At 35.0% G+C, this 27,726-nt stretch overlaps 1 long non-coding RNA gene across 28 annotated transcripts in view; it reads left to right on the forward strand.

Annotated features, from left to right (window-relative positions):
* Positions 1-27,726, forward strand: part of LOC129034775 (uncharacterized) — a 136,780-nt gene that overhangs the window by 83,138 nt on the left and 25,916 nt on the right. For 23 of the 28 annotated variants that reach the window (XR_010126302.1, XR_010126293.1, XR_010126307.1 and 20 more), the window contains 3 exons: positions 748-907; positions 13,804-13,927; positions 15,551-18,080. This is a non-coding gene — a long non-coding RNA (uncharacterized LOC129034775). The remainder of the gene's footprint in view (positions 1-747; positions 908-13,803; positions 13,928-15,550; positions 18,081-27,726) is intronic. The other 5 variants (XR_010126291.1, XR_010126311.1, XR_010126304.1 and 2 more) reach the window with 5 other exon arrangements.

Below are 27,726 nucleotides of genomic sequence, written 5' to 3' on the forward strand. Positions count from 1 at the left end.
ATGTGAAGAGAGAAGCAGGAAGGAGAGAGAGAAAAGAGAGAGGGAGAGGAGGGGAGGGAGAAGAGGATGAAGAGGGTAAAGACAAGAGAGTGCTGAAGGGGAAGGGAGTGAGAAGACAAAGAGCAGAAGAGAGAGGAGAGAAAGTGGACAAGAGATAGGAATGAGATAGAAGAGAAGAGAGAGAAGGAAGAGAGGAGCAAGGAGGGAGAAGAGAAAGTGAGGAGAGGGGAGAGAGGAGAAGGAGGGAAGAGAGGAAAGGGAGAGGTAGGAACGAGGAGACAGAGAGAAAAAGAGAAGAGGAAGGGAAGAAGAGGAATAGAGAGGGGAGAGAAAGGGGAGAGAGAATGGTATTTGAAAATGCTACTCTGTTGCCTCCAAGACAGAGGAAGAAGACAGTAGTCAAAAATGCAGGTGGGCACTAGAAACTACATAAAGAATAAAATGGGGGTTGCCCCCTTGAGCCTCTTTCTAGAGGAAAGGCAGCCCTATTGATGCCTTGACTTTAGGAATTCTGACCTCTAGAATGGTAGAATACTGAGTGTGTAGATAATAGATTGTGGTAATGTGTTATAACAATAGAAAACTAATATGACTTTCAGTTCTCATTCCTATGGTAAATTATACTGCCCCACCATACTGATGTCCTTCTTGACGATGTGACTTGTTTAAATTAGTAAAACATGAGCAGAAGTGCAATTCGCCTCCAAGAAGCTTAAAAGCTATCACATTTCTACTATGTTTTCTTAGGCTTTATCTGTCACAAGAACGGCAGTGTCCCAGATAGGAACAGCACCATTAACCTGGGCTCCGCAGTGAAGACACGTGTCGTAAAACCATACGTGAACCACAGCGGTTCTAAATATGAATGTGAATTAAACCATTGCTGTCATTCTTCATTTGCTATAAGGTTGGTTTGGCCAGAGGTATAGGATAATTAGGACAGAATGGAGATCATTCTCCAAAATTTCTGCTTTACATAAAGATTTATATGCATTGCCTTTCATATATGTTTTTACTTCAGCACAATTTTCTAAATGTTTCATTATATATGTTATAAACATGTCGATACTTTTGCTAGATGTTACTCTTTCATACTTCCTTATCTGCAATTCTTGGTACATAAGAAAAAAGAAACATGAATTTGACTTTACATAATTTGAAGCCTATGTGTATAAAAATAGATTAGAAACCCTTGAATTTCATTAAATGTGTTTGCCATTGCGCATGACAGTTACATCCTTGTGTAATCCCTTCTACTTGAATGTGGGATGGACTTAGTGACTCACTTTTAAGAAAGAGAATACAACAAAAAGTGATGGAATGTCACTTCTGAATTGTGTGAGAAGAAGATTGTGAATTCCATCTTACTTGTTCCAACATTCTCTCTGGGTTCAACCTAGGGGAAGTTGGTTGCCATGTTGTGAACTGTCCTATGGAAAGGCCCACATAGCAAGGACCTGAGCCTGCCAATGGCCATGTGGATTGTGGCCATTTGTGGTCTTAAGTCCTTACCATATATGGGCTTGGGCTTGGAAGTGAGTCACCCCCCATTCAAGACTTGAGATGACTGCACCTCTAACCAACAACTTAGTTGCAGCATTGGGAGACACCCTGAGCCTGAGGATCCAGCTAAGCTACATGCAGATTTCAGATGCACAGAAATTGTGAGATAATCAATGGTTTACGTTGCTAAGTTTTGGGATCATTTCTTATGCATTGTTAAATAACTAATACATATTTTGGTGCCTCAAAGTAGTGTGTTGACATAACAAATACCTAAACATTTGGAAGTATTTTTGGGATTAGCATTGAGCAGAGGCTGAAGGGAATACTGGAAGCATGTTAAGAAAAGCCTGTTTCTTTGAACAGATTCATTAGAAATCTTGACATTGAGGAAGTCAATGAAGGTCAAAAGGAAACGAAGAATGAGGAACATGTTTTTGGAAACAGAAGGAAGGGGGACCTTTGTTCTAAAGGGATAGAAGGCTTATAAACAGTATTACCTTCCTTAACATGGAAAATATAAATTGTGGGGTGATCTAGCTCAGGAGATTTCCAAGCTAAGTATTCAAAATGCTACTTGCTTTCTTTTTGATGCTTATTCTAAAATGTGGAAGGAGAGAAATAAATTGAGGGAAGAACTGTTAGCTAATGGTAACTAGGGATTGGTTTTGAAATTTCTCAGCCTCTCCGTATTCCAAAGAGGTGAAAATTAACAAATGGCTTTCAAGCAAATTTCAAATCCAGGTCACTCCCACAGAAAATGTGAAAAATGATTGTTGTTTTAACCCACTACATTTTGGGGTAATTTGTTATGCAGTAATGAACAGCTAATACAATCAATCAGCTGGTGGCTCTATGTGACCAGAGGATTAACTATGCTGCCAAATTACTCCAAAGATATCATCCCTAGTAGTATCTAATATTAAGAATCGAAGAATGCTAATACCTTTGCTTAAGGTACCATATCTCATCACCTCAAAAATCACTTAAACTCTCACTCACTCTCTCCTGTTTCCTCTCAGAACCAAAGCTATGATTTAAGCATGAATAGTTAGATCTAAATGATTAGTTTTTGTCAAGGCGACCATGACCAATAAAATATCTTCCCTCTTCTTTCTTACAAGATGAACAGAAAGAGGTGACTTAAACATTTTTCACATATATCATGAAGGATAGTAATTTGTTCCATATAAAGTAAAGTCAACTTAGGACAAAACAGAAGGTTAAATCTCATTTTGCCAACTTTCTCCCATGATTACATTCTTTCATTTACTCTTAGAATTCTTCCATGACTCTTAGGAAATTTTGACTGTTCTACGTGGTGTAGTTGGCATTCACTGTAAAGTAATGTCTGGTTTACACTGCAGACAGGCCTTCTCCTGACTGGAATGTTGATAAGAACTTTCCATTAGTTAGGGAACATATGCTAACCACTGAATATAAATATGGAGGCATGGAAATGGAAGGTGATGAATAAGGGGAGTTGAGGTCAAGGAATACTGTGGAGTAGTATCAATAGGAGCAAAATGGGAATGGGTGGATGACAAATTAGCTTTCATTTCGCTTGAAAGAAATTCCCGGCCGGGCTCAGTGGCTCACGCCTGCAATGCCAGCACTTTGGGAGGCTGAGGCAGGCGGATCACGAGGTCAGGAGATCGAGACAATCCTGGCTAACACAGTGAAACCCCATCTCTACTAAAAATACAAAAAAATTAGCCAGGCTTGGTGGCAGGCGCCTGTAGTCCCAGCTACTCAGGAGGATGAGGCAGGAGAATGGCCTGAACCCGGGAGGTGGAGTTTGCAGTGAGCCAAGATCGCGCTACTGCACTCCAGCCTGGGCGACAGAGTGAGACTCTGTCTCGAAAAAAAAAAAAAGAAAAAAAAAGAAAGAAATTCCCTTATTTTTATGAATAACCAAACAAAAAAATAAGAACTAAGTTTCATACTTTCAGCATTCCAGCCTTGTAAGAACCATTTCATCACATTTTTATCTTTATTACACTTTTAATTCTAGTTTTCATTTTTTCTACATCTAGAAAGAGATTGTTCAAACTAAGAATCTGGTATTATCCCCGGGGCGGGGGGGGGGGGGGGGGAATAAATGAAAGAATAGGAAAATATGTACACTGCAAATTTCCTACCAGTGGGAGGAAAATGCAAATTAAAGAAACAGTGGAATCTGCTTTTGACCAAGATGGAATAACTGGTACCAAATTTAGCACAGCTCTGTCCCCTTCTCCATAAAACAATACAAATAAAGAAGAAAAATAAAAAGCAATGTGTGTGTGTGTGTGTGCATACATCTACGTATATATGTATTTTAAAAAAATCAATCCCAACTATGCTTCCTTCCTTTGTTTTTTTGGGGGGATCAGGTTCTTGCTCTGTCACCCAGGTTGGAGTACAGTGGTGATCATGACTCCTCAACCTCCCAAGCTACAGCAACCCTCCAACGTCAGCCTCTTGACTAGCTGGGATCACAGACGCCCAGCCCCACACCCAGCTAATTAATTTTTATTTATTTACTTATTTATATTATTATTATTTGTAGTGACAGGGTCTTAGTATGTTGCTCAGACTGGTCTCAAACTCTTGGGTTTTAGCGATATTACCACCTCAGCTTCCCAAAGTGCTGGGATTACAGGTATGGGTTACCATGCTTGGCTACTCCAGATCCTTGAAGTTAACTGAATTCTTTTTCCAATTCCTTGCTTCCCCCTGTCATAGAGTTACACATCCATAGCCTTGCTGGTGAAGCATCGTCGGAGAGAAGGTAGAAAATGCGTCCTTTACCTACTGACTTTGAGCTTAGTCATTTGACATGGTTTCATCCATATGTATTAGCAGTCATGAGGTGAATGGAGGCTTAAATTAACTTGATTGGTTTGGAATTGCCTTTTTATACCTCTGAGTTCCTTAATGAGAAGAATGTCTCCCTGGGTAGTTTTTAAACCCAGAAAGAGGATACCCAAAGAGCATATCTGTACACAATGACAAGCTCAGCTGATTTCAGCTGAATGCAGCAGAGGCATACTTGACCTATGTCGGTCAGTAAGACAGATATACGTTGTTGTTGTTAGCCATTGACAGGCTGGGGTTGTTGGATATAGAAAATTACCAAAAAAACAGCTCATTCAACTGTAATATCATTTCATTATGTTGTTTTATCTTTTGGGCATGCCTGTCTTTTGGCTAAATTCTTATTTTATTAAATTCTATTATTCTGATGTTAACTTTATCCAACAAAAAAATTCCTATCATAGATTGATTTGGGTTCATATTAACTTACGGTAGCATTTTTTAAAAACTTTATCTTCTGCTTTTTTTGCATGGTGTTATTTTAAGTATTTTTGTCTTTTGGACAGCTCTTTGTTGCTTGTTGTTATTGGGATGGTAGAAGTAATTTTTGTGCAGTCTTCCAGTTTTAGTATTTCAATGGATGAGCATTAAAATTATTGAGATTAATGTTGCATTATGTGTTAGTTTTACTCCAATTTTTAATGTACCTCTAATTTTTCATTCTTTTATGTTTTCACATTTCTATTTTTTTCATTTCTTCAATGTTTTTTAGGGGTTCTTTTTCAATGTTTTATTTGCTTACAGATTTTTTTTTCTCTGTTATGGTTTATATGGTGCATCATGTCTTCTGAAGCTAGCTTTCTAGGAGCACTAAATTATATTTCTGATAAAAATAAACACTTAAAATCTTTATAAGCAAATGACATATGTAAAGAGTATAAGATGTATGCAAAGGCCAAAATTAAATGGAATACAGTCACCTCGGGGTGTAAGGAAATTACAAAGTCTTCTTGAGGATATTTGTTTAGGCATGCTGGAGCTTCCATTATGAAAGACATAGCCAACATTCAGAAGAAGATAGGCTAGCCTACCCAAGGTGAAAAGTCTTATTGAAGCAACTCAAATAAAGCCAGAATGCTCAAAGTGTAGATGAATGAGAAACAATCCTGTCCATGAAAACGTGCCTTTCCATAATTTGTTTTTGTTCCTAAGGGGTAAAAGTAATGTCCTTTCAGCATGTGATAATCAAAGCTGGACATCAAGAGGATAAAAGCCCAAATATGAACTGCATGTATATTTTACAAGTACAAGCAAATAATTTAATTCATAATATTCAAGGATTGACAGGGCCTTCCTGAGTATATGCAAAACGCCACTGAATAAATGCAACTGCAACCCATTCTCAAGGAATTAACACAGGCAAATTATTCCAAAGAATGTGACCAGTATATGCTATTTTAAAAATGGGGCACTACACCTGAAAGGTAACATAATACAGACAGCAGAATTACACCTTCAAAGACTTGACATAATGAAATCATGGGAATATAAGAAAATTATATTCAATGTGATTTCATAAGTACAAGAAAGTTTTGAAAATATGCCCAAGAAGCAAGAGTCCAAAAACATGACCAGATTTTAGACAGGACTAATTATTACTAGTAAAAAGTATATTTCTATATGTACACATCTATATAACACAAAGATTTTTCAAATGAGTAGTCAAAGAGAAAGAGAACATAAGTGACTGGAAGATAGAGGCAAAGAAGTTATCCAGCACATATCACAGAGACAGAAAAAAATAATAAAACTTCCCAGGCTAAGAAACATGTAGAATACAGAGAACAAATCTAATATACAGCTACTTGAATGTCAGAATGATTACACAGAAGACCAAGTATTTGGTAATATGATGAAAGAAATTTTAGGATGGCAGAAAGATGACAATATTCAGAATCAGAAAACTCTACGTGATCTCAAACTTGACAAATGAAAAGAAAGCCTCACATACACATACACCTGTAAAACTGCAAAACATAAACAATAGAGTATCTTTAAAACAGTCAAATAAAAATCTTGATTACCTGGGAACAAAAATTAGTCTGAGAGTTGATTTTTTCCTTTTTTTGAGACGAGAGCCTCACCTGGTCACCCAGGCTGGAATGCAATGGCACGATCTCGGCTCACTGCAGCCTCCACCTCCTGGGTTCAAGCGATTCTCTTGCCTCTGCTTCTCAAGCAGCCGGGATTACAGGCACGTGCCACTACATCTGGCTAATTTCTTTGTATTTTTAGTAGAGACAGGATTTTGCCAAGTTAGCCAGGCTGGTCTTGAACTCCTGACCTCAAGTGATCTGCCCACCTCAGCCTCCCAAAGTGCTGTGATCCCAAGTGCCACTGCGCCTGGCCTGAGAGTTGATTCTTTTTTTTTTTTTTTCTTTTATTGTAATAATAATAATAATAATAATAATTATTATTATTATACTTTAGGTTTTATGGTACATGTGCCCAATGTGCAGGTAAGTTACATATGTATACATGTGCCATGCTGGTGCACTGCACCCACCAACTCGTCATCTAGCATTAGGTATATCTCCCAATGTTATCCCTCCCCCCTCCCCCCAACCCACAACAGTCCCTGAAGTGTGATGTTCCCCTTCCTGTGTCCATGTGTTCTCATTGTTCAATTCCCACCTATGAGTGAGAATATGCGGTGTTTGGTTTTTTGTTCTTGCGATAGTTTACTGAGAATGATGATTTCCAATTTCATCCATGTCCCTACAAAGGACATGAACTCATCATTTCTTATGGCTGCATAGTATTCCATGGTGTAGATGTGCCACATTTTCTTAATCCAATCTATCATTGTTGGACATTTGGGTTGGTTCCAAGTCTTTGCTATTGTGAATAATGCGGCAATAAACATACGTGTGCATGTGTCTTTATAGCAGCATGATTTATAGTCCTTTGGGTATATACCCAGTAATGGGATGGCTGGGTCAAATGGAATTTCTAGTTCTAGATCCCTGAGGAATCGCCACACTGACTTCCACAAGGGTTGAACTAGTTTACAGTCCCACCAACAGTGTAAAAGTGTTCCTATTTCTCCACATCCTCTCCAGCACCTGTTGTTTCCTGACTTTTTAATGATCGCCATTCTAACTGGTGTGAGATGGTATCTCATTGTGGTTTTGATTTGCATTTCTCTGATGGCCAGTGATGGTGAGCATTTTTTCATGTGTCTTTTGGCTGCATAAATGTCTTCTTTTGAGAAGTGTCTGTTCATGTCCTTCGCCCACTTTTTGATGGGGTTGTTTGTTTTTTTCTTGTAAATTTGTTGGAGTTCATTGTAGATTCTGGATATTAGCCCTTTGTCAGATGAGTAGGTTGCGACAATTTTCTCCCATTTTGTAGGTTGCCTCTTCACTCTGATGGTAGTTTCCTTTGCTGTGCAGAAGCTCTTTAGTTTAATTAGATCCCATTTTAACAACATCATTTGGAAGCCATAAGCCATTAGGATACTGTGAAGAAAGAACTGAGAAAAAAAATCTGTCAATTTAAAATTTTACACCAAAAAAAAAAAAAAGCTTTTCAAGTTCAAAAGAAAAATTGAAAAAAATCAAGCAAACAAAGTTGATGGCATTTATTACCAACAAACTTTCACTTAAAATAAATATGAAGAATGTATTGCAGATATAAAGAAAGTGATCTCAGGTGCAGGGATTGGGTAAAGAAAAGATTCCCAGACCAAAAAAAAAGAAATTCCTAGAATGTGTATATTTAGAGCTGTGAGATCGAGTTAAAGACTTCTAAAGGACCTAGTTTTTACATTTTACAAAATGTAAAATATTAAGTATGCATGTAAAATTCGAAAAGTGGACTGTGAAAAAAATCACTGTAAAGTTAATAAAGAAAGTAGAAACAAAAACTGTTAGACAAATTGTACATATTGAGGTCATAGAAATACTGTCAACCTACCACTAATCATATGCACTGTATATGGTCTAAATACTTTTCACAGTGAAGGTTTATGAGACTGAGTTAACAAATAATAATACAGTTTTTTGCTGCTTAGAGACCTACTGGTAAGTAAACATACAGAAAATGTGACAGGAAAAAAGTGAAGAAAAAAATAAACCGGGCAAGTACTCATTAAAAGAAAGTTGATGTAGTCATATTAATATCATACAAATGTGAATTTGAGGCAAATGTCTTAGTAGACTCACAGTTATTATCTATGTATTAATAAGGCCTTTTAAAACCAGAAATATGTAATATTTTAACTGAGGCACCCTTAATATCATGGTTTGAAGCATATAAATAAAAATTTTATAGAACTTTAAGGAGAAAATGACAAACCCACACTAATATTGAGATATTTCCACAGGCCTCTCAGCGACTGATGAATAGAGACAAAAATAGCAAAATGCAAATCAAATGTTTTCAAAACACAATAAAAATTGCTTTGTGATTTTTAAAATATTATATCCAGAGAAAAAAATAAAAATGAAATTGTAGGGCTGTTTGAAAAGAATCATAACGAAAGCATGTGATATCAAAATTCGTGAGTTGAAGCTTAAACAGAACTTAGAAATGTGTGTCCTTGAATACTTATCTAAAAATAAGAAAAGTTGCAAATTGCTGTGTTAAATATCTGCCTTAGGCAGTTCATAAACAGTATGGCAATATAAACTTTGAAAAAGATGAAAGGAATTAATAAAGATTAAAGCCGGGATCAATGAAAAATATATTCAACAGAGAGTGTGAAGAAAGTCAAAAGTTTGCATAGGCCTGGATGTCATCAAAGCTTTTCACATTTTGTTCTTATTCTGCTTACACGCACTTTCCACCCTATTGAATTCAAGCATGGCTTTGCAACTTATTTTGACCAAGAAATTGTGTGCAGAAGTGACTTAGGATTTCTGTGTGGATACTTTGGGGCCTACTTTTCCACTTGAACCCTGTGAGATTTTATATACCTGCCACATAACTCAAACTATCCTGTTGGTTCTTTGAAAATAATCATAAAACAGACAAAGCCTTGGCTAATCATAAACACACACGTACAAACACAGAAGTGTGCACACACAAACAATATATGGATATATTTTTAAGGAAGAAAGATAAATAATATACATGATGCAGATATTAAAATATAATTTAAAGAGCTATGATGACTATCATGCCAGCGAATTTATAAAATAAAAAAATTTAGAAAGACTCTAGCAAGATGGAGTCAAGATTGACTCAAAATCTTCAGTAGTTCTCTACCAATTAAACATTTCAGTCAGTATTTTAAAATCCTTACACAAATGAAACACCAGATCCAAGTGGCCTTACAAGCAAGTTGTATCAAATAGTAAATAAACCTGACCTTAACATAAATTCTTACAGAGGTAAAGGAAGGAGCATTTGTTACCTTATTTTATAAGGCTAACAAAACCTTCATACCAAAACCTGCAAGGAAAGTGATAGGAGAATGAAAATTACTTACCAGGCTAGTCATTAATACACAGTACAGTATTAGCAAAATGAATCCAGTAGTAAATTTAAAGAAAAGGCAAAGCTTACATAGTTGGGTTGATCCCTATTAACAGACAAAAGGAGAAAAACATAATATATGTTATTTTCTTGATAGAGGAAAGACTGTTAGTAAAAATCTTTATCAATTTGTGATTAAGTTACTAGAAATTTAAAGGAAGATGCCCTCAACTAAGGGCATCATAAAATAATAAAGTAAGTATAATTTGTATGGTAAAATATTAAAGCAGCTGCTTTTAGGCCAGATACACTGTCATCACTTCTTTTCAACATTGTACTTGAAGCCCTAACCATGAAAATGAAAAAAGAAAGAAAATTGATTGAAAAATGAAGTAACAAAAGCATGACTATTTTCAGATTGTCTATTCAGAAACTCCAAAGAAACCATGGGAAAATTCTAAAATTAACACGAGTTTGCGAATTTTTCTGGAGGGGTGATCAATGTGTCAATCAAAGTTTTATACATAACAAATAATAATTTGTAATGTGAACTAAAAATGATGATCATAATACCTATACTAAAAATTAAGATATGCCAAGTCATAATAGAGATTACTTTTTATTATTGTATTTATTTATTTTATATTTTATCTTAGAGATGGTGGTCTTGCTTTGTTGCCCAGGCTGGAGTGCAGTGGTGCAATCATAGCTTACCACGGCCTCAAAATCCTGGGATCAAGCTATTTTCCCACCTCAGCTTCCCAAAGAGATTATTTACTCATAGAAAATAAGACTTTATTAAAAGACATTGACGGAGTTATAAATATTGGGAGAAGGTTATGATTTTGATTGCAATTTTGTGAAGTTGTCAGTTCTCCCCAAATTGATACATAGGTGAATGCATTCATAATCAAAACCTCATGGTATTTTACTTTAGAATTTGTTAAACATAGTCTAAAATTTATATGAGAGAACAAAGGACAAGAAATAGCCAAAACTTTCCTGAAAAATAAAGAACAGGAGTTACTAACAGTATGAAGATTATGTGGCATTGTGGCAAGAAGCAGCAGACCAAAGATGTTCAGAAGATGTTGTAAGAGTGTATTTTCTTCTCCCTGAGTAGTAAGGATTTCTTAAATCAAATGTAAATAGCACAATGAAAATATTGGTTACCCTGTCAGTGTTAAAATTTACACAGTTCTTTTCACTAAAAAACAACATGTACAGAAGGGCTGTGGTATAGTTGTACTGTCATTACGCTAATGGTTTTAGAGTGTAAACTTGTGCAACCATATTGTAAAACAATTTAGAAATCTCTTGTGAAGTTCAAATTATATGTACCTTATCATAAATTTTCGAGGACAAACCTTACAATTGGGTACCAGGAGTCATGTTCCCATAGATACATCAGTCAGAATAGAGAAAAAAAAATCAGCTGCCTAAATTTTCATTAATGGGAGAATAGTAGAATGAATGATTAAATTATGGTAGAATCATACCACAAAATACTATTTAGCAGTACAAATGACTAAATGCATAAACATTATTGATTCTGAAAATGCAATATGAATTTAAAATTTTATAAAATAGAGAATTCCATTTGTATAAAGTACAAAAAAGCAGAAAAACAATTTATAGATGATAAATAGACCAGCAATAAAACTTTGAAACCAAGAAAAGAAGAATTCATGATATGATGACTTTGAGATGGGAGGAAGAGGAATGAACCCAGATCAAATGAATTTAAGGTTTAGCTAATGTTCTAGTTCATCATCTGGGAGTGGAGTACATGTATGCTCATTGTATTAAAATGTGTATTCATGTGTGCATGCAGTATATGGGGTTTTTTTGTCTTTTTTCTGTTTGTTTTTTCTTTTTTTGTGTCTCATTATGTTGCCCAGGCTGATCTAAAACTCCTGGGCTCAAGTGATCCTCCCACCTCAGTCTCCGTAAATGCTGGGATTACAGGTGTGAGCCACTGTGGCTAGCTCTTCTTTTAAAAATATGACAAATTTCACAACATTAGTAGTTTTTTTGTTTTGTTTTGTTTTGAGACAAGTCTCCATATGTCACACAGTCTGCAGTGCTGTGGCATGATCATAGTTCACTGCAGCTTTGAATTTCTGGGCTCAAATGATCCTCTCGCCCCAGACCGTTGAGTAACTGGGACCGCAAGTGTGTGCCACCACATCTGGATATTTTATTTTTTTCTTTTCATTTTTAGTAGAGACGAGGTCTTGTTCTGTTGCCCACGTTGGTCTTAAACTCCTGAACTCAAATGACCCTCCTGCCTTGGCCTCCCAAAGTGCTGGGATTACAAGCCTAAGCAACCACACCTGGTGAATATTAGCAATTTTTAAACTTAGAAAGGTATATTTATACATGTTATGCTTTTCTCCTAATGCTTACACCTATCTTTTTTTGACCTGCGTTTCTACTTTTTTCTTACCCATGTTAAAACTTAACAATTATGTTCACTCCCCAAGTAAGTTTAAAAACTTAACAAAACTTGTACATTTTTCTAGTATTCCTAAAATAACTCATGTTTATTTTTATGTCATTGTCTATTTATTAAATATTTTTCTTCCAGATGTATTGTATGTACAACAAATGTTCTGAGGTCTTGAATGCCTGGAGTCTTTTATGTAGCATCTTTGCATTTATATGATAGTGTGAAGTGCTTTACTTATGGTAATTTAGGAATATTACTTTTTTTTTTTTTTTAGACATAGTCTCTCTCTGTCGCCCAGGCTGGAGAGCAGTGGCGTGATTTCGGCTCACTGCAAGCTCTGCCTCCCTGGTTCATGCCATTCTCCTGCCTCAGCCTCCCGAGTAGCTGGAACTACAGGTGCCTGCCACCACGCCCGGCTAATTTTTTTGTATTTTTAGTAGAGATGGGGTTTCACCGTGTTAGCTAGGATGGTCTTGATCTCCTGACCTCGTGATCCACCCGCCTCAGCCTCCCAAAGTGCTGGGATTACAGGCGTGAGCCACTGCGCCCAGCCCACTTTTTCTTCCATTCAGTGTTGTAGTTGAGAAATCTAATGTTGATCTTATGTTCCTTTTATGAAAACATTTTTGTTTTCTTTCTGGGAGATTGTAACTGATATTCTTAAATTTCACTAGCATGTGTCTAGTGCCAGTCATTTCTTGTTTTCCTTTTGGGTGTTTTCTGAGCCAGTCTTTTCAGTCTAAGTTGTATTAGACTTATTTTTGAGCCCTGCACAGCATCCCCTACATTTCAGCAGCCCCTGTGTTTCAGCAGTCTTGGTGGACAGTGTCCTGGGTCTTCTGGCAGCATCTCACCTCAGATACCAATTGCATCTCACAGCTTTTCTACCATCAGGAATTAGCTTATTCAGGGTGCCTGGAGCAGGCAGAATTTTAAGGATTTAAAACCCAAGACTCTGTTCTGTGACCTCTGTTCTCGCTCATAAGTGGGAGTTGAACAATGAGAACACATGGACACAGGGAGGGGAACATCACACACCGGGGCCTGCCGGGGTATGGGGGGCTTGGGAAGGGATAACGTTAGGAGAAATACCTAATGTAGGTGACGGGTTGATGGCTGCAGCAAACCACCATGACACGTGTATACCTATGTAACAAAACTGCACGTTCTGCACATGTACCCCAGAACTTTAAATAATAATAATAATAACAAAACCCTCAAGACTCTATCCTTGGAGACAGTGGATACCTGTTCTAGGTTGGGTCCTCAGAGTCTCCAGCAGGAATGCGCCACCATTGCTCAATAACAAGCCATTTTCTCCCTAGACAGCTTAATTCAAGTCTTCACTTGTGCTTCCTGGAATCACCTACATGAGGTGGTGTTTCTGAGGAAAATAAAACTATGAAATTTATATTATGTCTTTCTATACATCCAGAAGCTCTGCTGAATATTATCTCTATAAATACTGCCTCCTTTCCATTTCCATTCTTCAAAAGCTCCTGTTAAAGAGAAACTTTCTTCTAATTCTATCCTTTAGAGTAATTATTTTTCTCATATTTTCTTTCTAGCTATTCCATCTTAAACATTTCTGGAAGAATTTCTCACCTCAATTTACCAACTCACTAATTTTCACGTTGCCAATAGCTCATGAGAATTTTAATTAAAAAATGAGCTTAGGATAACAGATGTAAGGTAAGCTGATATAGTGTAATTTGTATTGTTAGCATTGTTTGAAAAATAATCATTTGACAAAAAGAAAAGTGATGTGATTAAATTTATTCTTTGTCAAAAAGAAATTCAACATGTCTCAATTTCTTTAAACCACTTAGAAAAATTAGACGAAGTCACCATAAATTTCTCCATATCTTTAATTATTACAGAAATTTTAGAATTTTCTCACATATTCCATGATGTTCTTCAAACACACACACAAACATTATATACATACGCATATATGCACACTGAATATTTTTAATCCTAATGACAATTTTTCTAACTATTAAAAAGTAATTCCAAAGTATTATGTTTGAATCATTTTTAGGTGAGATCCCAGTTAAAATTACACTCAAGTGCTGGAAAATATGTATTTTTAATTGACACAAAACAGATCAGATACTTTAAGCATTTCTTGAAGTATATTCTGTATTTTTTATTTTTTAAACATCGTATGTTCTTATAATGCTAATTTCAAAGAACTACTTTGAAACATAATTGTACAATTCTCCTTTAAAACTTTGGAAAATTCACAAGTAGAAAAAGAGAGTCACTTAGATTTGCCCTATGGCTTTTGAACAAAGTTACTTGTAAATACCTCATCTTGTTGTGGGCCATGGATTATATCAATAGCCTCAGCCAAAACCTTTGGACTTCTCTACTGCCATCTTAATTATGGCAATAGTTTCACAGGAGTGGTGAGAAAAATTAAATTCTTGTTGATAAAATGAAGGAGAAATGTACAATTAATAAAATCAAAACCATTTTAACTATTATATCTTTTTAAAGATATTCAAATTATTAGAATATCAAAATCTATAAATGAACATTAAAATAAAATTTATGTATAATAATTTACTTTATATTATGTTCTCTTTCTGTATATGTTTTCAACTATAGACATTTTTTCACCAGACCATACAGCATTGACCTTAATTTAGTACAGCATTAACCTTAATTTAAAAAAAGTTTTTATATTAAATGATTCATATGTTAATTCAAGCTTATTATATTTTGTGTGTCACAAAGCAAATAAAACCTATCATTTATATATTTGGAAATTTTAAATTTTGTTGTGGGTTATTAGTGAGATATATTTCAGTTTTATTTTTTCTATTCAAGGTATATAGCTTTGCCCTCATAACTGCTTAACTTTAAATGCTTAAATACTCAAATAATTATATATTGGCTAAAATGGCAATATTTTGATTGGCTGTCTCAACTATAGAGTGAATAATTAAGCATAAAATTGACTTTCAATATACAGTATCATATCAGCTTATTACCAAAAGATAATTTCATTTTGAATCAGTACTCATATTCATTTCAACTTTACAATCCATTTCAGCACACTGCATATAGTAGATACTCAACACATATAATTTGAATAAACCAATTAATAAAAGCTGAAAAGAAATGTCAGAACTTTGGTTATTTTGTCAACTAGAATTCAATAAGAGTTCCTGTTTGACTGATACAAACAGCTAATTAAAGCAGCTATTTCCATTTATATGATACCACCTTGATAATTTGATACTAAATAAATATCTTTTCAATTATGTTTTCTCTGCTACCTTCTCTTATGGCATTTCTGAATTACAGGCCATGTTGTAATCTAGTTCAATTCAATGTAGATTTTGATGAAACATCTCAGTATCTTGGACTTGGATATCTCCATTTTTACTAAACATTTTCAAGGACATGTTTAAACGTGACACAAATCCCTGGTGAACTCACAACTCTTCTGTTTATAATGGCAATAAAAATCAAGATTAAAAATATATAGCACATATTTATAGCTATACTTTGAACATTCTCTGAAAAACATCTTGACACTGAATGTTGCCAGCACATTTTGCATGAGATGAACAAAGTATGTCACAGGTAACTGTTTCTGTTCCAAATCTCTTTTCACACTGTCTCCATCCATGAAAAGTGGTCATAAGGGCGTCTTTGTAATTCATATACTCAAGAGCTTTAGTTTAACATTCATTTTACAAATGAGAGCCTACTTAGATTTGGGTCAGTTTTATGTTTGGTCATATGAAGGCCAACTTTTGTACCACAGCAAAAGGAGATCAGGTGGGATTTGAACTAGGAAATCCAAGATGCCCTAGTTTCCAACCTTTCCTTTTATCTATATGGATGTTGCCATTTCATTAACTTAAATTCTTCATTCTGGTTTAAGCAAAGGTGAAAGTACAACTTTAGCTAAAGGGTAACTGTACTTAGTTTGGTATAGATTCACTTACACGATATGTAAAATATGAAAAATGAATACAGCAGTTATAATCACTTTGTTATTGCAAATTTTCTATGCAACTCAGGGAAATGCTTCAAAAGAAGGATTCTCAAGGTAATTTCTATTGAAAACCTGCAAAAGTAATTTTTCTCCTGCATTTTTAGGTTAAAAAATGAATTTCAACTAAAAATGTGCCGCACACAGGCATTTTCTCCTTTTGAAAAATGTACTTAATTATCTTTAAGATAAGGATATTTTCTTTCAAATCTGCCCCCTGAGGTTCACTCACTTATTCCATACCTGTCACAGAAAGGTCAGGTCTCCCTGGTGTTTGTGGATACTTGGTCCACAAACTTAAAATGTTTGAAAGTCAAAGAAGAGAAAGAAGATGAAAATATTATTTCTTCCTTATGTAACAACTCTTTTCCTCTTTTTTAAAAAATAAATTTATCTCAAAGTAAAGTACAGATTATTTTCACTTATTAAATGCTCAAAATTGAAAAAAGAATTTCCAACTGTAAAATTATACGTTATTCAACAATTCACAAGAGCACTCAATTAACTGTGAGAAACCAATTTAGAATGAATCACCCAAAAATCGTTATGTTGAAGAATAATACAATATTACTTAATAAAATTCATTTTTACCCATGCCATACAATCATAAGTCTGGGTCAAATTATTCAAGAAAATATTGTGTAATTGTTATACTATATCACCAGATTTTTTTTTCTAAACTGAAAAACTAAAAGCTATTAAAATTGGCAAGTTATATGTAAGAGTTGTCACTATCTAGGAAACTTTCCTTACCCTTTGCATCAGTCATCTTTATTGCCTGCTAGTTGTAGGTGTTAGAAAATGACTCTGGCCACATACATAGAAAATGAATTTAGAAATATATAACTGGGTCAAAAAAAAACAATGAGAAGCCTAGAGAAGTAGATTCTGAAATCTCACTAGAATCAGGAAGCAGAGGTTAAACAGCTCAGCACAGTATGGTTCGAATGCTTCTACTGTCATTGCCATTACTGTATATCTGTCAATGTCACTCCTGTTTTCAATTCTAACAGAGATGCCGGAAGAAACCTAATGCTGTTGCCTCTTTGTCTCCCACTGTCTGGAGTCGTCACCATGGGTGATGGCATTTTATTGGCTCCTTCTCTATCTTTGTCAGTGCCCTAGCTGAGAGGAGATGCCTGGCTTCAAAGTTCACAGTGTGGATTTTTCTAAATAGAAATAGCCCTTATGTACAAGAAAATGTCCTTTCCAGAACAATCTTTCTCTCTCTCTGTCTCTCTTTTTTTTTTCTTCATAGCACACAAATCGGTAGGTTTAGGCATACTTAATTTTTGGTGAATTTAGATGGCCACCTAGAGTGCCTATGTGATCTTCCTTCATTTGTTTGTCAAATTTGTAATTAACTTACTGGATTTTGGTAAATAGGAAAAAAGAAAAAGGTAGAGATGAAGAGTTGCTTGATACTTAAATCCCTTGTGTTGGTTGCTGACAGCAGTTGCCTAATATCATCTCATTCCTTTCTGGAAAGAACTTCTGGATTTTGTTCAGGGTCTCAGCAGTCCTATGACTATTGCCTGAGGAACATAGAAGGAGCGCCAGGTATGATCTAACATCTGTGCCTTCTTTATGTCAGCATGGCATCCAATCATTTATAGGTGTTTCTTATTTTTTTAAACATGGGCAATATCTTAATAACCAATGGCCTTATTTGGAGTTTCAAAGTCTTGCTTATTTCTATAGATTTTACTTCTGTGGGTCCCTAACTATCTACTTTTTTCCCAATGTCTATATTCTGTATGTAAACAAGAGAAAGAAAAGAGAGAGACAGAGAAAGAGAGAGACAGAGAGAGAGAGAGATGATTGTCGGGAAACGTAAGTACCTAATATCACAAAACTGATATTTATTAAAATGATATTAATTTTTCTACCCTTTCCTAATGTTTTTTAAAGAAAGTTAGCTTTGTGAATACCCAATAAATAGTAATATTCCATTCCACTTTGTAATGGCTCATGAAACTGCATAAAAGATTGTGGATGCATATTTTTTACTTTCCATTAAATCATAAAAATAACAGATTGATACTTTCAGTTTCTCAAACTGTTTTTTAAACTTTTAATTGTAATTTTTATTTGTATCAAATAGAATCTTGGTAATAGCATTAACTATTCAAAGAACTAACCATCATTCAGCAGTATCTGATTAACCTTCGGCAGAAAGTAATACACTTGACAATACTTTTCAAAAATTTTCCACCATACAGATTGAAATTTTTACAAGAGCAATGTCTCATACCATTGCAGAAGTAGACACCTATAACTGAAATGCTGAAGAGCACTTGTAACTTCAAATAAAAATCTATAGACTTAGCTAACCTTTCAAGGACAAAAACTTTGACAATGACCTCTGAAAAAAGAAAAGAAAAGAGAAAAATGCTTTAGGAAAAGTATCAGAGTCCAAGAAATGCTTTTCTCCTCAGATCTTGGAGAAAAATATCACCTAGAGTAAGAAGCAGAATAGAGATTTTTTACACTGCAATAATAAATTCAGAGGGCTTGAAGATTACACCACATTTTCCCCAGTTCAATGTTCGCCCCTTTCATGACCAAGGACATCTTCAGTCAATCATCAAATAACAATATGTTTTAACCCTAAATACCCATGGGTCATCTTTTAGGCATGAAAAATAGCTTTATGATTAAGGTAGATTTTTACTAAAGTCACATTATATATTAAATACTTTTTATAAAAAATAGAATTCTAATTTCTTTTACAAATATGGACTTAGATGGCTTGTTCCCTCTAAAGGAATAAAGTGAAACTCCATGAACTTCTCGAATGTGCAGGTCCCAGTCAATTAGATGCCTCATTTATTTTTAACTTTTCTATGCCTCAGTGGATGGTGTCTGGAACAACCATCCGCTAAGGCATAGAAAAGTTAAATATAATTTCTATAATTTTTAATAACAATAATATGTTATTGGAATCATCATTCTTTTAAGTACATATTATTTGGGAAATAGTGATGTGGTTTTCTTGGGTTTCCTGAACGATGAATAGCATTTCTGCAGGTGACTAGTGAGAGGTATTGTTTGAGGTTATAAAAGAAATTGGAGGGGAGACAGAGAAACAGATTCATCTTTATTGGTCAACTGGGGAAGCACAGATGCTTTTTAGCAAGGAGTTACATTAAAAAGTCATGAAGCATCACGTGTTATTGGCATTTGATTTGACTGGAGGCAGAATAATAATTCAACTATGACATTATTTTAGCAATTGAGACAGAGTGGAAACAACTTGAAAAAAGATAAAGAAGAATCATTAAAGATTTAACTTAATCAGATTAAAAAATCACTAAATTTGGCTGGTGGAGATTTGTGATAAAAGAAAACAGTGAGCCCAAGATTACTGAACCCAGGTCCTCATGGAAGGTGTCACCAACTATGGTTACCCAGAGTGAAATACCAAGTAAAGTATCATAGATAACAGAGCTCAGCAAAGTTCTTTCCTGAATAGTCAGATAGTAAATATTTTGGCTTTGCTAAATGTGAACCTGAAATTAGCTATCGCAACTACTCAGCTCAGCTGTTCTAGGACGAAGAAAGCCAGAGACAGTAAGTAAATAAACAGGCATGACTGTGCTCCAATAATATTTTATTTACAAAAACTGGAAGTGGGATGGATTTAGCTTACAAATCTTAATTTGCCGGCTATGTAGTTATCAGTTTTGAAATAAAAACTATCAAATGAAATGTCAAGTAGCCTATAGAGATTTACCTGCAGCTCAGGCAAAATAGAAACAGATTTACAATGAACGATTTAGAAATAAGTTGACAAAGGATGTGTATATTTTAATTTTGTTACTTTTATTAATATATATATCTTCAACTCTGGGGATAGCACAGATCACCACTCATGACAAAGAGGAGATTTGATTAACTGAGGCTGAGAACAATCTCGGAATGGGTGATAGTGTGTGGCGCTTCCAGAATGATGGGATCGTTTAAGAGCATTTTTGGCCTAATGGCGTTACTTCTTTGCAGGCATTTTTAGCTGATGTTTTGGTATTTACTCTTTAAGTTTGCCTTCTCAGAATAACCTCCTTTAATGTTGCACCATTTTTCTCTCCATCATGATGATGCTGTAAGAATATAGTGAAATGTATCCCGTTTGCATTCGCTTTTACTCTGAGAAAGATGAGAAGAGTCATTAAAGGATTCCCTCTGGAGGTTCCGGACACAGTAGCTATCAAGCTGGTAACTCTTAAGTGGGTTAGATGTTTGTGGATTAGACCACAGCTCTACTGCCACTCTTAAATGTGCTTGCCTGTGTAATTTATGGGCCTGAAAGCCTGAGAATTTCACTTTCCAATGCTTGGCAGCTGGTTTCTGGTTAGGTTACTCCACTATAAAGTACTAGCAGGACATTAGAAGGTGAGTGAAACTATTTCCTCCCTTCTGCTTTTGGCTGTGACGTCAATGTCAGCAGTCCATCTGCAACACCAGCAGCTTTTGCTATGACGCGGATGATACTGTAGAGATTTTATGATTGTCTCTGTGGCAAGGTATCCTTTGTGTATCCTTTGTAGAAGATGATAACTACAGTACTCAAAACTCTCACTAAGTCTCTTATCCTACATCTGCCCAACTTTTCTCCTAGATACATAACTTGGGTCCCAGAAACATGCATTGCAAGGTCTCTAGTTTGCATGCAGTCCTCTCTGATATGTCATCTGCATCCCTCAGGACCAGAGAGACGGCAGGCCCCCGATAGGAGCTATCCATCTCCTCCACCTCCTCTGCACCACTCTGTGTGCTATAATTTCTTCTCAAGTGTGGTGTCAGAGTGATCCCTTAAAAACCTAAGTCACAAAAACCAAAGTCCTACCTAACAATGACTTATTCATGAGGTGACCAGCTCCCTCCCTTGTTACCACTCTGACTTATCTCTTATTATTTTTCCCTCATTCACCTTGCTGCAATCATTTTACCTTCCCTGCTGTTTGCTGTTCCTCAAGCATTCTGGACACAACACTGCCTTAGAGCCTTGTTCCCTCTTCCCTCAGGCTCCTCATGGCTATTCCTTATGGCCACTCTCTCCCCATGTTCAAGTATGGGATCAGGGGTTATGTTATTAGTGTCTCCTCTGATCAATCTATTTGTAGATACAAACTCTCCCCTAGCCCCAGCACCATAGCCTCCTTTTTCTGCACTATCAATGTCCATAAAATTCACTATGTTTGAGCACATAATAAAATTCAGCAAAAGTTAGTTAAATAAATTGACATTTAATTAAATTTACTGAATATTTTATAAAACTTAAACTGACAATTCTGGCATTCAATGTCCCACTAGTTCCCAAGATCAAGACCTGGAATCACACTACCAGTGTATTATTTCAACAATGCCAACCACAAATAAATACTTGGGAGAAATCTTTGCACATATAAAAGAAGAGACATTTACAAAAATGATCGTAGCAACACTCTCCACAGAATAAAAGTATGGAAGAACTTAAAGTAGGAAAGTAGGTGCATAAACACTAGGATAGTCGGTCAATAATGAAAGATTATGTGGCAAAGTGAATGGATTATATGGCATCCAAAAATATCGATAGATCTTACTAATATAACTTACAGTCTGTAAAAAAATAAAAGAGAAATTTGATTCTTAAGTATTATAACTTTTTTCTCAGCTACCAAGCCCAACTGAGCAGAATACTTCAATAATTTCTGAATGCCCTCAGGATCACACATTGAAACACAAATATGAATAAGAAAATGGACTTTCAACAATTCTAAGAAAGAAATACTTTGTTAAGAAAGATCTATTTCATTCATTCAGAGAAAAAGATTATCTTACTAAGCTCTTTAGCTCCTAAATCCCTCCCTGAAGTACAAATCAGAGTCTATCTTCAACAAGGGTGGAAGTATAAAATACAAAAGTCATGGCATTTGAACATAGTAAATTTTTGTTTGAAGACAATGGGCAAGAAATTTTGAGAAACATTTTTCTGGGCCTGAAGATCTATAAGTTGCATAGATCTATCCTTGCTTACTGAATCCCAGTGCCAGAGATGTTAATATCATTTTTAAAATACCTTTGATTGTGTGTGTGTGTGTGTGTGTGTGTGTGCACGTGTGTGATAGTTTGATATCTGGGGTTTTCTTGTCTTTGTCTAATCATAATGCTTATGCCTTAACGTAAGTCCACACAAATTTGGGAAGCTATACTCTATAGAGGTAATCATATCAGTAAATTATAGGATAAAAATGGGACTCTTCTTTATGGATGTTCTCCCTCTTTTTTTTTTTTCAATAAGAAGGAAAATGTGTGCCCCCAAACAAAAGAATCATTACAGAAAGTCAGGCTGTTTTTTCATCCTATTCCAATTTGATCTGAGTCCATACTTAACAAGAGAATTCAGTTGCTTTTCTTGTATGTTTGTGTAGTAATGCTGGAGAGACTCTAGCAGTAACTAAATGATAGGAAACAAGCTAATGTCACTGCCCTCTCTGGAAAAGGTGATTTTTAGAGTAAAATATGATGAAATACAGAAAGCCAGTGGTAATAAATTATTCAAGATAACAATAGCCTTAGGGCATCCAAAAGTTATCTTTTAAATAGTAGCCTACAGCTGAGCTGCATATCAGAATATAGTTAACTTTGTACTTGGGGTTGACATGATCTTGTAGGTAAGGTTAAATAACAAGGATACCATTTTCCTCAATGCCATAAATATTTCCACTTTTAATCCATGATTAAACACTCCTACTGAATTGAAAATGCATTTGATGAAGTAATTTAACTAATATATCTTTTAGTACCCTGTGTTTTCTGTCAATACAAAACTACTTACGTGAAGTCATTGGTGAATATAGCTTCAGGAAAATTACAAGATATCTATTAAAAAATTCAAATTTCTCAGAACAATACTTTAATTTTTCCTAAAATTCCACTTTGAAATCTCCAATTAACCGTCTGTTGTTTGACCTCTACTTCAAGAGATGCAAGTATAAAAGCCTTCAAGGCAATGGTTAATTGGATAGACACTTTCTAAGTGAGAAGTTTGAAGAAGCACTTTTATAACTAATTCTTCAGAAGTAGACATCTATTTGACTGAGGTATTTTAGTCTAATTTTTGCATTTCACAAAATAGCTGACCTTCTTTAAGGTTTTCTCTTTAAAAATTGTTTCTAGAAATTATGTTATTTCAATTAAGAAAAATTAATATCTGTCTTTCAGTTTACAAGATGAATTCATCTTAAAGACAAAGAGAAGCTAGAAAGTCAACATTGTCAATTTCTCTCAGCTTTTCCCTGTTGTATTTTTAGAATGAATAATTTCTAAACACCCTATAAATTCTAAAACTTCTGTAAATTCTGTTGCCCAAAGAATTATTAATTGATGTACTTTTTAGGATAAAAATATCCTTGGCTTAAGATTTTACAAAAATTGTGGCATAACAAATGTATATTTTAATACAGCTCCTGTTTCAAACAGCAGTTGTAGGCAAAATAATTTTTTTAAATAGCCAGATTCAGAAACAGTATCTTTGTAGATTAGAAAAAGAAGGAATAAATAAAGTGATGATTAGAAATGAGCATTGGATTTTCTGTGCTATGAAAGCAGGAAAGAGTGGTGGTGGTTTGACCCTAGAGGGATAAAAAGGTATGGAAGTGCTCCATGCTAGATTCGGGACCAGCGATAGTCTCAAGGCTTGAAGCTGGGATGTGGTTGCACCACCTCTCAGTAAGTAGACCAAGGCTAGCAAACTCTGAGCCTAGGGAGGAAGGATAGTACACTACAGAGAAAACCAACAATTTTCAGCTGTCACAGAGATTCTGTCTATAAAATATCACCATCACCATGACACTGGCAAAGTATGGCCTGCATTTCGTTGTCCTTGGGCATGCTAACCACATACTCATTATTTAAAAAAGGATGAGCACAGATGAAAAAAAGAGAAAAATAAGATACAAATGAACCAAAAAGTGAAAATTATTTATTTAAAATAAATAGAAAAAACAAACAGAAAGCAAAATTTGAAATCTAATTGTATGAAAGATCAATGATAAAATTATAACAAAGCAGTGATAGTTTGTCATGAATTAGAAATAAAATTGTATTCAATATTTAAAATTTATCTTCAAAGAAATACATAAGGAAATTACATCTTCAAAAAGTACTAAAGGAGGATATAAAAACATGATCAAATAAAGCAGGTAAATAAGAATTTGAAAGTGAACCAATTATTTTTCCAGATGAAAATCAATGTTTGAAATTTAAAAATGTGTGCAAGGGATAGGCTCTAGTCCCTATGAAAATAGTAAGTTGGAATATAAAATTTAGAAAAGTCACAGAATTTTTATTCAAAAGTTTAAAATGAAAAAAAAACAGGTAAGTAGAAGAAAGATAAATTCAGGAGATGATATTTTTCTAAGAGTAGTTCAAGGTCAGAAAATCAAGGGAATCGCAAAGAAATAATATACAAATAGTTAAAACTCAGTGTTTTTAACCTAATCTCTTTTCTCAGAAAAGCATGATATTAAAATAGTACCCAGTATATTAATAGGGTAAATAAATGGTGACACAGACAGTCACAAGATGAGAAACTGAGCAACACGGATAAAGAAATAATTTTGTACAAATATCAGAGAAACAAAATACATTAACTAGTATTAAGATCAGTAAGTATATAACAGTTTTTACCACAACAATTAATGCTAAAAGAATGGAGCTAAAAGGAATATACTAGAATTACTTTATTAAACTGACATTCAAGTTTTGATTTCCTTGCAAATGAAGTAACTGAAACTGATTTTACACACACCCCATCCCCACCTGAAACAACTGAAAATTCAGACTTTATATGTAAACCAGTGGCTCTCAAGAAATTAGACATCAGGCAATGAAATACTGTGATCCCTTGGTGGCAGAAAATAAACAAACAAGGTTAGTTTATAATTCTCCAGCTTACTGCCCAGAAATAGGTATTTCAAGTTCTGGGGTAGGGTGGGAGAATCTAGGCAGAGATCCACAGAGTCCTTAATTTAAGGACACAGAACTGAGCATGCAGGCAAGTCAGGGTGTCCTCAGTGTGCAAACCAACTACTAGAGAACAAAAAGAGCTGCATAGGGAAAGAACTCCCCAAATCTGCAAAAGGTCCCCTTTAAGTCCAAGTATCTACTGATCACTACAGGTGTGTGAGAAAACAAATAGAGGCTGCTAAACAAATCACTTGAAAAAATTAGGGTGAACAGTGCCTCAGTGCCTGACACACAAACCAGGTTTGGAGTAATGCCTGTTCCCACCAGCCAGAGTGGAAACTGCCATAATTAATGTTACACTGAATAGAGTACTAAGATCTTGTATCAGCAGTAGAGAAAAATATACTAAAGGCTGCTTTGATCCAAGAATGGTCACAAGACCCCAAAGAATAAAATGTTCCCATTTGCATTTAGCAAATAAAGCTTAAAAATTTTTATAGGACTGCAAAATATATCTGGGACATACAAGTAAAATGTATAGCATCTGACACCCAATCAAAAACTATGAATCAGTTAAAAAGGCAGGAAACTATAACCCATAGCTAGAAGAAAAAAACATCAATTAACATTGACTCAGAAATGATACAGATGGCAGGATTACTAGATCAGGACTTTAAAAACTAACTGTATCCTATATCCCATCAACAAACTAGATCAAAGAATAAACATATTAATGTGAGATATGAAATAAATTACAAAGACCTAAACTTCTAGACATGAAAACTACAATATCTAAGATGAAAAGTACACTGAAGGTGCTAAAGATTAGAAGAGATATGTCAGAAGCAAGAAGTAATACAATTGAAGGCATAGTAAAAAAAAAACTATCAAAAAGTAAATAGAAAGAAAAAGGACTGAATGAAAAAAAAAATAAACAGAGCATTGGTAAAGTGTGGAACAACTGCAAGCAACCAAATATATGGGTATTAGAGTTCCATAGAGAGGGAATAATTGGGTAGATACATTTAAATATATAATGGCCAAAGATATTCCAGTGCAAAGAAGATCACAGTACAACATCTTTAAAGTACTGGGGCAAAAAGGAAAAGTCACCTTATAATCCTTTACTAAGAGAAAATAAATTTTAGAAAATGAAGGCAAAACAAAGATTTATACAAACATAGATAACTAAAAAACTTCATCACAAGCTGACTTTCATCAAAAGAATTGTTAAGTCTGGGTGCGGTGGCTCATGCCTGTAATCCCACCTACTTGGGAGGCTGAGGCAGGAGAATGGCTTGAAACTGGGAGGTGGGGGTTACAGTGAGCTGAGATTGCGCCACTGCACTTCAGCCTGGGCGACAGAATGAGATTCCATCTCAAAAAAAAAAGAAATGTTAAGTCTTTCAAGCATAAGGAAAATGATACCACATGGAAACCTGGATCTATACAAGGAAACACAGAGTATCAAAAATAGCTTCGTTAGTAAATATAAATATTTATTTTTATTATTTAAATAATTAAAATATAATTCACTTCTTACAAAAAGGATAAAACAATGTATTGTGGAATTTACAACATCTATTGAAATAAAATATAAAACAGTATAAAAGCTTTGAAGGGCTAAATGGAAGTATACTCTTGTAAAGATACACTGTATGTTAAGTGGCATAGTATATTTGAAAATAGCCTGTGAGAAGTTAGAATGTATACCCTAAACTTTATAGCAACTACTAAAATAATACAAAAGACTCATAGATAGAAAGTCAATACAGGAAATAAAACAGAATAATAAGAAAATACTAATCCAAAATAGGCAGAAAAGTGAGAAAATGGAACAAAGAATGGATGGGACAAAGAAAAAAAAACAACAAGATGGTAAATTTAAACATAACCCTATCAATAATTACATTACAAGTAAATGGTCTAAACAATTAAACACAAAGATTGTCATACTGAAATTAAAAGCAAGCATTAGTAACTGGCTGCCTGTAAGGCATCTACTTTATAAAGATGTAAATAGGTTGGATGGAAAAAGTGTAAGCATGCAAAAAGTGTAAGAATGTCAACAGATACACTATGCTAATACGGATGAAAATAACATTCAAGGCTGGGCGCGGTGGCTCACGCCTGTAATCCCAGCACTTTGGGAGGCTGAGACGGGCGGATCACGAGGTCAGGAGATCGAGACTATCCTGGCTGACACGCCGAAATCCCGTCTCTATTAAAAATACAAAAAAAAAATTAGCCGGGCGTGGTAGCGGGCGCCTGTAGTCCCAGCTACTGGGCAGGCTGAGGCGGGAGAATGGCGTGAACCCGGGAGGCGGAGCTTGCAGTGAGACGAGATCAAGCCATTGCACTCCTGCCTGGGGGACGGAGCGAGACTCAGCCTCAGAAAAAAAAAAAAAAAGGAAATAACATTCAAGGTGACTGTATTAATAGCAAGGTATTTTTCAAAACAATAGTAACAGAGATAAAGACGATAATGAAAATGTTGCCAATTTATTAGGAAAACATAGAAATTCTAACC

The sequence above is a fragment of the Pongo pygmaeus genome, chromosome 3 (assembly GCF_028885625.2).
Source record: "Pongo pygmaeus isolate AG05252 chromosome 3, NHGRI_mPonPyg2-v2.0_pri, whole genome shotgun sequence".
NCBI lineage: Eukaryota > Metazoa > Chordata > Mammalia > Primates > Hominidae > Pongo > Pongo pygmaeus.